We start from the raw sequence: 9,274 nt of genomic DNA on the forward strand, positions 1-9,274 counted from the left end.
TTCCTCCCTTCCCTCTAGCCCTGGATCGAAGTTAATTGGAAACACCAGAATGAAAATCTAATGCGCGTCACACAGATAGTTATTGCTTTCAGCGACTTGTGTTACTTGTGAAGTGGGTTAATTTGCCCCGGAACTCGCCTGCGGTAGGTACAGGGCCGAAGTCGCCCGTTGCCAGGGGAGCGGTTGGTGGTTTGGTCGTTGGGCCCAGGAGGCGGTACGGCCGCACATAGGTGCGGGGTCCGTAAATGGAGGGGTTACCCGAGGAGAAAATGGACCTGATCGCTTCTGCATTCAGCTCTCTGACAGTAAAGCAGCAGAGTGAGGTGATGTCGCGGTTACTTCGCTCTTGTCAGGTGAGGCTCTTGCTCAGGTCGTGCACTGATCGATAGCGGAATGTAAAACAGTCGTTAACATATTCAACCTTGCAAACAAATGGGATTGAACAAATATCGTTTGATCCCAACTGGTTGCATCACAGGTTGGCATGGAAACACCAAATCTCAGGTATAAAAACTGTACAGAAACTGGTGGACACAGTCTAGTCCATCATAGGGGAAGCCCTCCCTATATTTACATAGAGCGCTGCCACAAGAAAGCAGCATCCATTAGCAAAGACCTTCACCATCCAGGTCATGCCCTCTTCTCGATACTACCTCCAAGCAGGAGGTAGGTACAGAAGCCTTAGGTCCCACACCACCAAGTTCAGGAAAGGTCATTAGCCTACAACCATCAGCTCCAGAAGCGACGTGGATAATTTCACTCAACTCTGAACTGATTCGGTGATGCAGAGTGCAGAGTAAAGAAGGGGAGGCAGTAAAGAGGGATTTTAAAGCAAGGCTGAGAATATTAAAATTGAACTATTACTAGAAGTCTGTGTCAGTCAGTGTACACCATGACAACAGAAAGATAAGTGAGTTTGAGTGTCTTTGAATATTACTTTATAACACACCACTTTTGAATATCTAATCATCTGATGGCCTTTATTTTCTAGCTGCCACAGCTGAAAGAGATCTACAATGAATTGTGTCCCATGTTATCCATTGATTTTGTGTCAACGCTACCCCGAGAGTTGGTGGAAAGAATATTTTCATATTTATCTGCAGAGGATCTATTCAGAATGGCGTGCTGTAACAAATCATGGAGGGAATTCGCAAACACTAATATTCTATGGTAAATTAAAATCTCTAAGCATTTTATTGTTACATGTTCATGTGGGTTTTTTTTACAAACACGTGTACTTATTGAGCATGAAAAAAAACTTACTGTATTCTTCAACCATAGTTTAAAGGACAGTTAAAGACAGATTACAACAGCACAGATTGGGTTTGATGCTAGCCTGTTCTATAACACAGTAAAACTCCAATAACTCAGCACACTTGATATTTTGATTACATCAGATCAGCAGAATTCCCAAACCATTGGACATTATTCCTATCAATACCCAAACACATTTTTGTTTCATCTTTTTTACATGTTACATGCTAATGACGTAAATGTTCCAATAAACCCAAATTTAAAAGAATCGGAATATTCAAATACTCTGGACTCCTGCAATAGCCACAAACCTACTATGTTTGTGACCCTTGGTGTTTCAGATCCAACCCTAGATCTGGCAGCATGCCTAGCCCACAACTGAAGCAACAGGATAACTGGATGACTGATAACTTGGGTTTGAATCTTGGTCATTTAAATCATCTATTGAAAGACAAAGTTTGAAGACAAAATGAAAGTATACAGTATTAATACAGATCCTAATCATTATTAACACAAGAAATTCTGCAGACGCTGGAAATCCAAAGCAACACACACGAAATGCTGGATGAACTCAGCATGCCAGGCAACATCTATGGCAATTAGCAAACAGTCGACCTTTCAGACTAAGCCCCTTCTTCAGGACTGAAAAGGAAGGGGGAAGATGCCAGAATAAAAAGGTATGGGGAGGGGAAGGAGGATCGAAGGGTCTGAGCCCAAAACATCAACTGTACTTTTCCATAGATGTTGCCTGACCTGCTGAGTTCATCCAGCATTTTGTGTGTGTTGCTTGTAAATATATATTTTAATTACAGGTTTCTGGCTATTACTTCTCCAACCAGTGGCCTACAGATCCTCTAATTTTATTAAAACTCATCATTTTGAACACTTCTATTAAATCTCAGTTTTGCTCTAAAGAAGGCAATAGCAGCTTCTCTTGGTCATCACCAAGCTAAAAACTTTTATCTCTGGTGTATCTCCTCAGCACCCTTTATAAACCTTGATGTGGTGAAAACGAAAGTTTGGAGGTTATGATCAGTTTGGAGGTTATGTGTTTCTGGTTTCCTCCACAGATGCACCAAGTAGGTTAACTGTATATTGTCCCATTATTAGGTTAGGGTTAATAGAGTTTTCTGGAGGTTACTGGAGCAGTATGAAGGGTTGGAAGAGCCTACTCGGCCCTAAATAAATAAATAAATAAATAAAGGTTCACCTATTTTGAAGAGCAAGTGGTGACTTAATTTAAATATTAAGATCTCAGTTGGATTTGATAAGGTGGATGTGGAGATGTTTCTTTTCTAGTAGGAAAATCTGGAACTGGAGGCCACTAAAAGTAGTGGGTCAACCAGTTCAGAAAAATATAAAGCAAAATGCTTTCTCTCACAATGAGTTGGATCTTTGGAACTCATCTGCACAAAGGGCAGTGGAAACAGAGTGCTTGAATATTTTTAAAGCAGTCTCAGATATATTCTTCAAGGTCAAATTGGAGTTTATTGTTATATGCACAGGTGCAATGAGCCATTAAGCAAGGACATGAAACATTACTGGGAATAGATTGGAATACTGAGTTGTGGTTGCAGTCTGATCTTGTTGAATTACAGAGCAGGCTTGAAGATCCATGGACCTACTCCTGCTCCTAAATTGTATACTTGTATGGTCATAATTAGCCACAGTAGTTTAGGTGAAGCCTAAATGTTTTGAAATACATTGACTTCAATTAAACAAATTCAATGTACCCTCTCTACAATATTATCTTCTTTTCAAGCAGTTTCTCAGAGTTCAGAGTTGCTTCTGTGGGGTCTGATATCCACACATTGTATCGGGGAGGCAGGTACGGTTTTGATGGAGTGGGTAGCTTGGATGTTTGGGATGTTGTGTGTTCCTCCCACTGTTTGTATTTGGCTTCCAAGAGCTCTGTGCTTTCCCATTTGTTTCCCATTCAGTTTAGTGGCTTTGGGCCTGGGATTCTGACGGTGTTGCATTTTTTCAAGGAGATTTTGAGGATGTCTTGAAATGATTTCTCTGTCCTATTTGGATCTGCTTTCCATGACAGAATTAGAGTGGATTGCCTGTTCTGGAAGCCTGGTGTCAGGTATGCAGACAATACACTAGCTTATGCATTGGATCAGGTTGAATACGATCTAAGCCTCAACAATGGTGATGTCAGTCTGGGAGAGGATGCTGATATTTCTACATCTGTCTTGTCAGTGAATTTGGAGTTTTATGAAGGCAGGTTGGTGGGATTTCGTCAGTGCGCTATGGCGGCTTCTGTCAGTTGCTGTCATGTCTGATGTGCACAAGAATAATATGCAATTAATACTGTAAAGTGTAAATTATTAATTTAAGATACTCATATTGTATTATGAGAAATACTTTAAATGTTCAATGCTGATCAAGGTAAAATAATTATGTTTTTTTTTGCAGGCAAACCTATGAGGTTCTTTCCTTATAGAAAATAACAACATTACAGATGAATAAATTATGGCCTTGATAGGGAGAATTTTAATAGTTTTTTTTCTTTCAAATTCATAGATTCTGTCTCTGCACTAATAAAGTTTTGAAAACTGAAAATGAAGAAATAGTTTACATGTTAAGTTTACTTTTTAGTAAATTTGTCATAAGTAATCTTTGGCTATTTAATTATTTTTGATAGGCAACCATTATGTGCTCTGAAAAACTGGCTTAACTTTGACACTGACGAGCAACTCTTCTCTAAAAACCAGTACGGTTACAGTCCCACAGGTAACCACCATACATTAACTGACAAGTACTTTTGTCAAATTTCACTTCTGGATGTATTTTCACGTTCAGTTCATTGTCATTCAACCCTCCACATGTATAAAGACAAATGAAACAACGTTCCTCCAGAACAAGATGCACAACAGATGTATCTTACAGGTTACAGATAACCCACTCACACAACACATAAAGTAATATTACCACTAATAAATTAACAAATAATTAAGTACAGTTATGACACAAACATAGCAAAGACTTAAAGGACGAACAACTTACACCATTAGTTGGAGTAGGAGTGGACACTGCAGCTAGGCATGCCACCATCTTTTAAAGTGTGAGATATATTTAATTATACGTAAAAAGGATTTTAGCATAACAAAAAGGGAATTACTGCATTAAATATTGTTGAATTATTCAGAAAATATTTTGGAAATACAAAGTGTTGATAGTGACTGAGAATCTGTTTTGGAACCTCTAGAATGACTATTATTTTGTACAGAATGGTAAGGTGATAAATATCCCAAATAGTCTTTGATTAAAAGTTAAGAAGATTTTTGATTTAAAATAAACACATAAATCCTGATAACTTGCAGTCAGTGGTATCTTGTTACTGCACTATTGATTGAATGAAGCAAAACAATTTATTAGACATCCATCTTCAATTGCTAATGGGCTCTAGAGTATCAATTGCCTATTATACACCCAATATTATACATATTATTATAGCTAATAAAATTGAACCTCAAGAGGGAAGCACAGTGAACTTGAGTCTGTTTGGCAGTAGCAGCCAAAGAGGTAATTCTACTCTTATATTCATAAACAACAGGAATTCTGCAGATGCTGGAAATTCAAGCAACACACATAAAAGTTGCTGGTGAACGCAGCAGGCCAGGCAGCATCTCTAGGAAGAGGTGCAGTCGATGTTTCAGGCCGAGACCCTTCGTCAGGACTAACTGAAGGAAGAGTGAGTAAGGGATTTGAAAGTTGGAGGGGGAGGGGGAAATCCAAAATGATAGGAGAAGACAGGAGGGGGAGGGATGGAGCCAAGAGCTGGACAGGTGATTGGCAAAAGGGGATACGAGAGGATCATGGGACAGGAGGTCCGGGAAGAAAGACAAGGGGGGGGGGACCCAGAGGATGGGCAAGAGGTATATTCAGAGGGACAGAGGGAGAAAAAGGAGAGTGAGAGAAAGAATGTGTGCATAAAAATAAGTAACAGATGGGGCACGAGGGGGAGGTGGGGCATTAGCGGAAGTCAGAGAAGTCGATGTTCATGCCATCAGGTTGGAGGCTACCCAGACGGAATATAAGGTGTTGTTCCTCCAACCTGAGTGTGGCTTCATCTTTACAGTAGGGGAGGCCGTGGATAGACATGTCAGAATGGGAATGGGATGTGGAATTAAAATGTGTGGCCACTGGGAGATCCTGCTTTCTCTGGCGGACAGAGCGTAGGTGTTCAGCAAAGCGGTCTCCCAGTCTGCGTCGGGTCTCACCAATATATAAAAGGCCACATCGGGAGCACCGGACGCAGTATATCACCCCAGTCGACTCACAGGTGAAGTGTCGCCTCACCTGGAAGGACTGTTTGGGGCCCTGAATGGTGGTAAGGGAGGAAGTGTAAGGGCATGTGTAGCACTTGTTCCGCTTACACGGATAAGTGCCAGGAGGGAGATCAGTGGGGAGGGATGGGGGGGACGAATGGACAAGGGAGTTGTGTAGGGAGCGATCCCTGCGGAATGCAGGGGGGGGGAGGGATGGCAGGAGGATGGAGTGAGAGCAGATGTACGTGAAATGGGGGAGATGCGTTTAAGAGCAGAGTTGATAGTGGAGGAAGGGAAGCCCCTTTCTTTAAAAAAGGAAGACATCTCCCACGTCCTAGAATGAAAAGCCTCATCCAGAGAGCAGATGCGGCGGAGACGGAGGAATTGCGAGAAGGGGATGACGTTTTTGCAAGAGACAGGGTGAGAAGAGGAATAGTCCAGATAACTGTGAGAGTCAGTAGACTGTGAGATTCTTTGTGAGTCAAGTTGAAATGCGACTAGACTCGCTCAGGGTACTGTGGGTACATCAGGAAGATATTCATTCACCCCACTAGGAATAGGGTTCCCCTGGTCCTCACCTACCACCCCACCAGCCTCCGGGTCCAACATATTATTCTCCGTAACTTCCGCCACCTCCAACGGGATCCCACCACTAAGCACATCTTTCCCTCCCCCCCCCCCCCCTTATATTCCGTCTGGGTAGCCTCCAACCTGATGGCATGAACATCGACTTCTCTGACTTCCGCTAGGCCCCACCTCCCCCTCGTACCCCATCTGTTACTTATTTTTATGCACACATTCTTTCTCTCACTCTCCTTTTTCTCCCTCTGTCCCTCTGAATATACCTTTTGCCCATCCTCTGGGTCCCCCCCCCACCCCCCGGTCTTTCTTCCCGGACCTCCTGTCCCATGATCCTCTTGTATCCCCTTTTGCCAATCACCTGTCCAGCTCTTGGCTCCATCCCTCCCCCTCCTGTCTTCTCCTATCATTTTGGATCTCCCCCTCCCCCTCCAACTTTCAAATCCCTTACTCACTCTTCCTTCAGTTAGTCCTGACGAAGGGTCTCAGCCTGAAACGTCGACTGCACCTCTTCCTAGAGATGCTGCCTGGCCTGCTGCGTTCACCAGCAACTTTGATGACTTATATTCATAATATCTGAATATTATGAACTGCTATTTTGAATTATTGAAAATATCTTCAAGTAAAATATAATTTATGCTGATATGGAAAAATAATAAAGACCCAATATCACATTTAGCTCTGTGAAGCAGCGTACCTTATTCAAAGATATTTACCTTCTCTACTTGTATCCCTTTTATTTTATGCTGGAGCTCATTAAGTCTGCATCCTTGCAATCCCATACGTTACTTCATTCCCTGCACAACAGTGAGTTGGGAAATTTATCCTGCTCCTGAGTGATAGCTGGGATAGCAGAAGTATGTTCACAGATGGTATTAACGATACAGTCCTTTTAAAGTCTCTGATATAATTTTTAAAAACTTTCAGTCTTTGCAATGAAAAAGCATATTCTAGAGTAGAGCAAGAGTTAGATGGAGGCGGGGGGGGCACTCTCCAACCACTTTATTTTGCTTCCAACCAAATGATGTGCTGCTGATGAGATGAGTTAGCCTGAGTCATAATCAGAATCAGGTATATTATTACTGACATATATCATGGAATATATTGTTTTGTGGCAGTAGTACAGTGCAATACATAAAAATTACTCTATGTTACAGTAAGAATATATATATTTTTAATAAGTGCAAAAAGAAAGCAAAATAGTAAGGTAGCGATCATGGGAGGGGGAGGGGAGGGAGGGAGGGAGTTCATAGGCTTATGGACTGTTTAGAAATATGGTGGCAGAGAGAAAGAATCTGTTCCTAAAGTGTGCATCTTGAGCCCTCTGTACCTCTTCCTTGATGGTAGTAACGAGAAGAGAATGTGTCCTGGATGGTGCGGTTCTTATGTTATGAATTCCGCATTCCTGAGTCGTCACACTTTGAAGTTGTCCTTGGTCATGGGGAGCCTGGTGCCCACAATGGAGCTGTTTGAATCTACAGCCCTCTGCAGCTTTTTTTGATCCTGTGGATTAGTATCTCCACACCACGCAGTGGTGTAACCAGTCAGAATGCTCTTTGGTGACATACCAAATCTCCTCAAACTCCTAACGAAATACAGCAACTGGCATGCCTTCTTCATGATTTCATCAATGTGTTGGGCCTAGGATAGGTATTCTGAGATGTTGATACCTAGGAACTTGAAGTTGCTCACCCTTTCACTGCTGACTTCTTGATGAAGACTGCTGTGTGTTCTCCCTGTTTCCCTCTGCAGTAGTCCATAATCAATTCCTTCATCTTACTGATGCTGAATGCAAGGTTGTAGTTGTGACACCACTTAGCCAGCCGATCAATCTCTTCATATCCAAAATCAACCAATATCAGACCAGATTAATTCTTTTATGGAATACTATTGCTAATGTAATCCGCAGAGTACGGAACAAATACAGTGACATATTTAAGACTGAAGGACCCATAGATACAGCAAGTAACAAAGTAATCACCTCATTGTCTGTATCAGCATTAGAAGGCAAATCTTCCAGTGTGTTATCCCACATTCTGCCGTTCTAAGGTAAGGACATGTTCAGCATAGCTTTGTGGGCCGAAGGACCTGTATCGTGCTGTAGGTTTTCTATGTTTATTCGGATTCAGCAAGTGGTTTCACAGCATCAGATATGCAGTCAGATGATTAGAAAAGAATATGTTTTCACTATGAACAAATTACAGTGGTATTATACCTGCATACAGCATGCTGCTTTTATCTGCATTTGTATTAAGAATACAAAAAACTACCAGTGACAAAAAAAATTCAAAGTTCAAAGTAAAATTTATTATCATAGTACCTACATGCCACCACATACAACCCTGAGATTCTTTTTCTGTGGGAAAACTTAGCAAATCTATAGAACAGTAGCTGTAAACAGGATCAATGGACAATGTAAGTATAAATAAATAGCAATAAATAATGAGCATGAAATAACAAACTAAAAGAGTCCTTAGATGAGTGTAGTTATCCCCTTTTGTTCAATAGCTTGATGGTTGATGGGTAGTAACTGTTCGTGACCCTGGTGGTGTGAGTCCTGAGGCACCTGTACCTTCTACCTGATGGCAGCAGCGAGAAAAGAGTATTGCCTGAGTGGTGAGGATCTTTGATGATGGATGCTGCTTTTCCATGGCAACGTTTCATGTAGATGTTCTCAATGGTTGGGTTTACCTGAGATGTACTCGGCCAAATCCACTATCTTTTGTAAGATTTTCAGCTCAGAGGCATTGGTGTTCCTATACCAGGCTGTATCAAAAATATTACATGTTTTCAGTTTCAAGCTCATTATCTGTGCTGTCAAGATCTGGGTGACTTTATAACAAAATATCATTATAGATTAATAACATTCCAGCAAAGCTGGTTATTTAGTTGGATTCTTCCAGCGGTGATTAGGTAATCTTAGGATTTCACTGACAGTCAGTACATCACATCAGCAGGACTAGCCTAGTCTGAAGTACCATACAGTATTTCATTCTTTGATTTAGTAATATACTGTTAATTCCTTCTCTATTTTGTCAGGTCTCACATCTCCCAGGTACAACAGACCTAATTTTTCTGATTTTCCATCATTGTCTCCAACCTGTCGATGGAAGGAGATATACATTAGGGCTTGTCACTTAAATCAAAACTGGGAATTGGGCAGA

The 9,274-nt window shown here is 41.4% G+C and overlaps 1 long non-coding RNA gene across 1 annotated transcript; it reads left to right on the forward strand.

Annotated features, from left to right (window-relative positions):
* Window positions 1–195: 195 nt before the first annotated feature.
* LOC140211237 (uncharacterized) lies at window positions 196–3,992 on the forward strand. The gene is made up of 3 exons (XR_011889407.1): window positions 196–353; window positions 992–1,170; window positions 3,905–3,992. It is a non-coding gene; the product is annotated as an uncharacterized lncRNA (long non-coding RNA).
* The last annotated feature ends 5,282 nt before the right edge of the window (window positions 3,993–9,274 follow it).

Source organism: Mobula birostris, chromosome 1, assembly GCF_030028105.1.
Source record: "Mobula birostris isolate sMobBir1 chromosome 1, sMobBir1.hap1, whole genome shotgun sequence".
NCBI lineage: Eukaryota > Metazoa > Chordata > Chondrichthyes > Myliobatiformes > Myliobatidae > Mobula > Mobula birostris.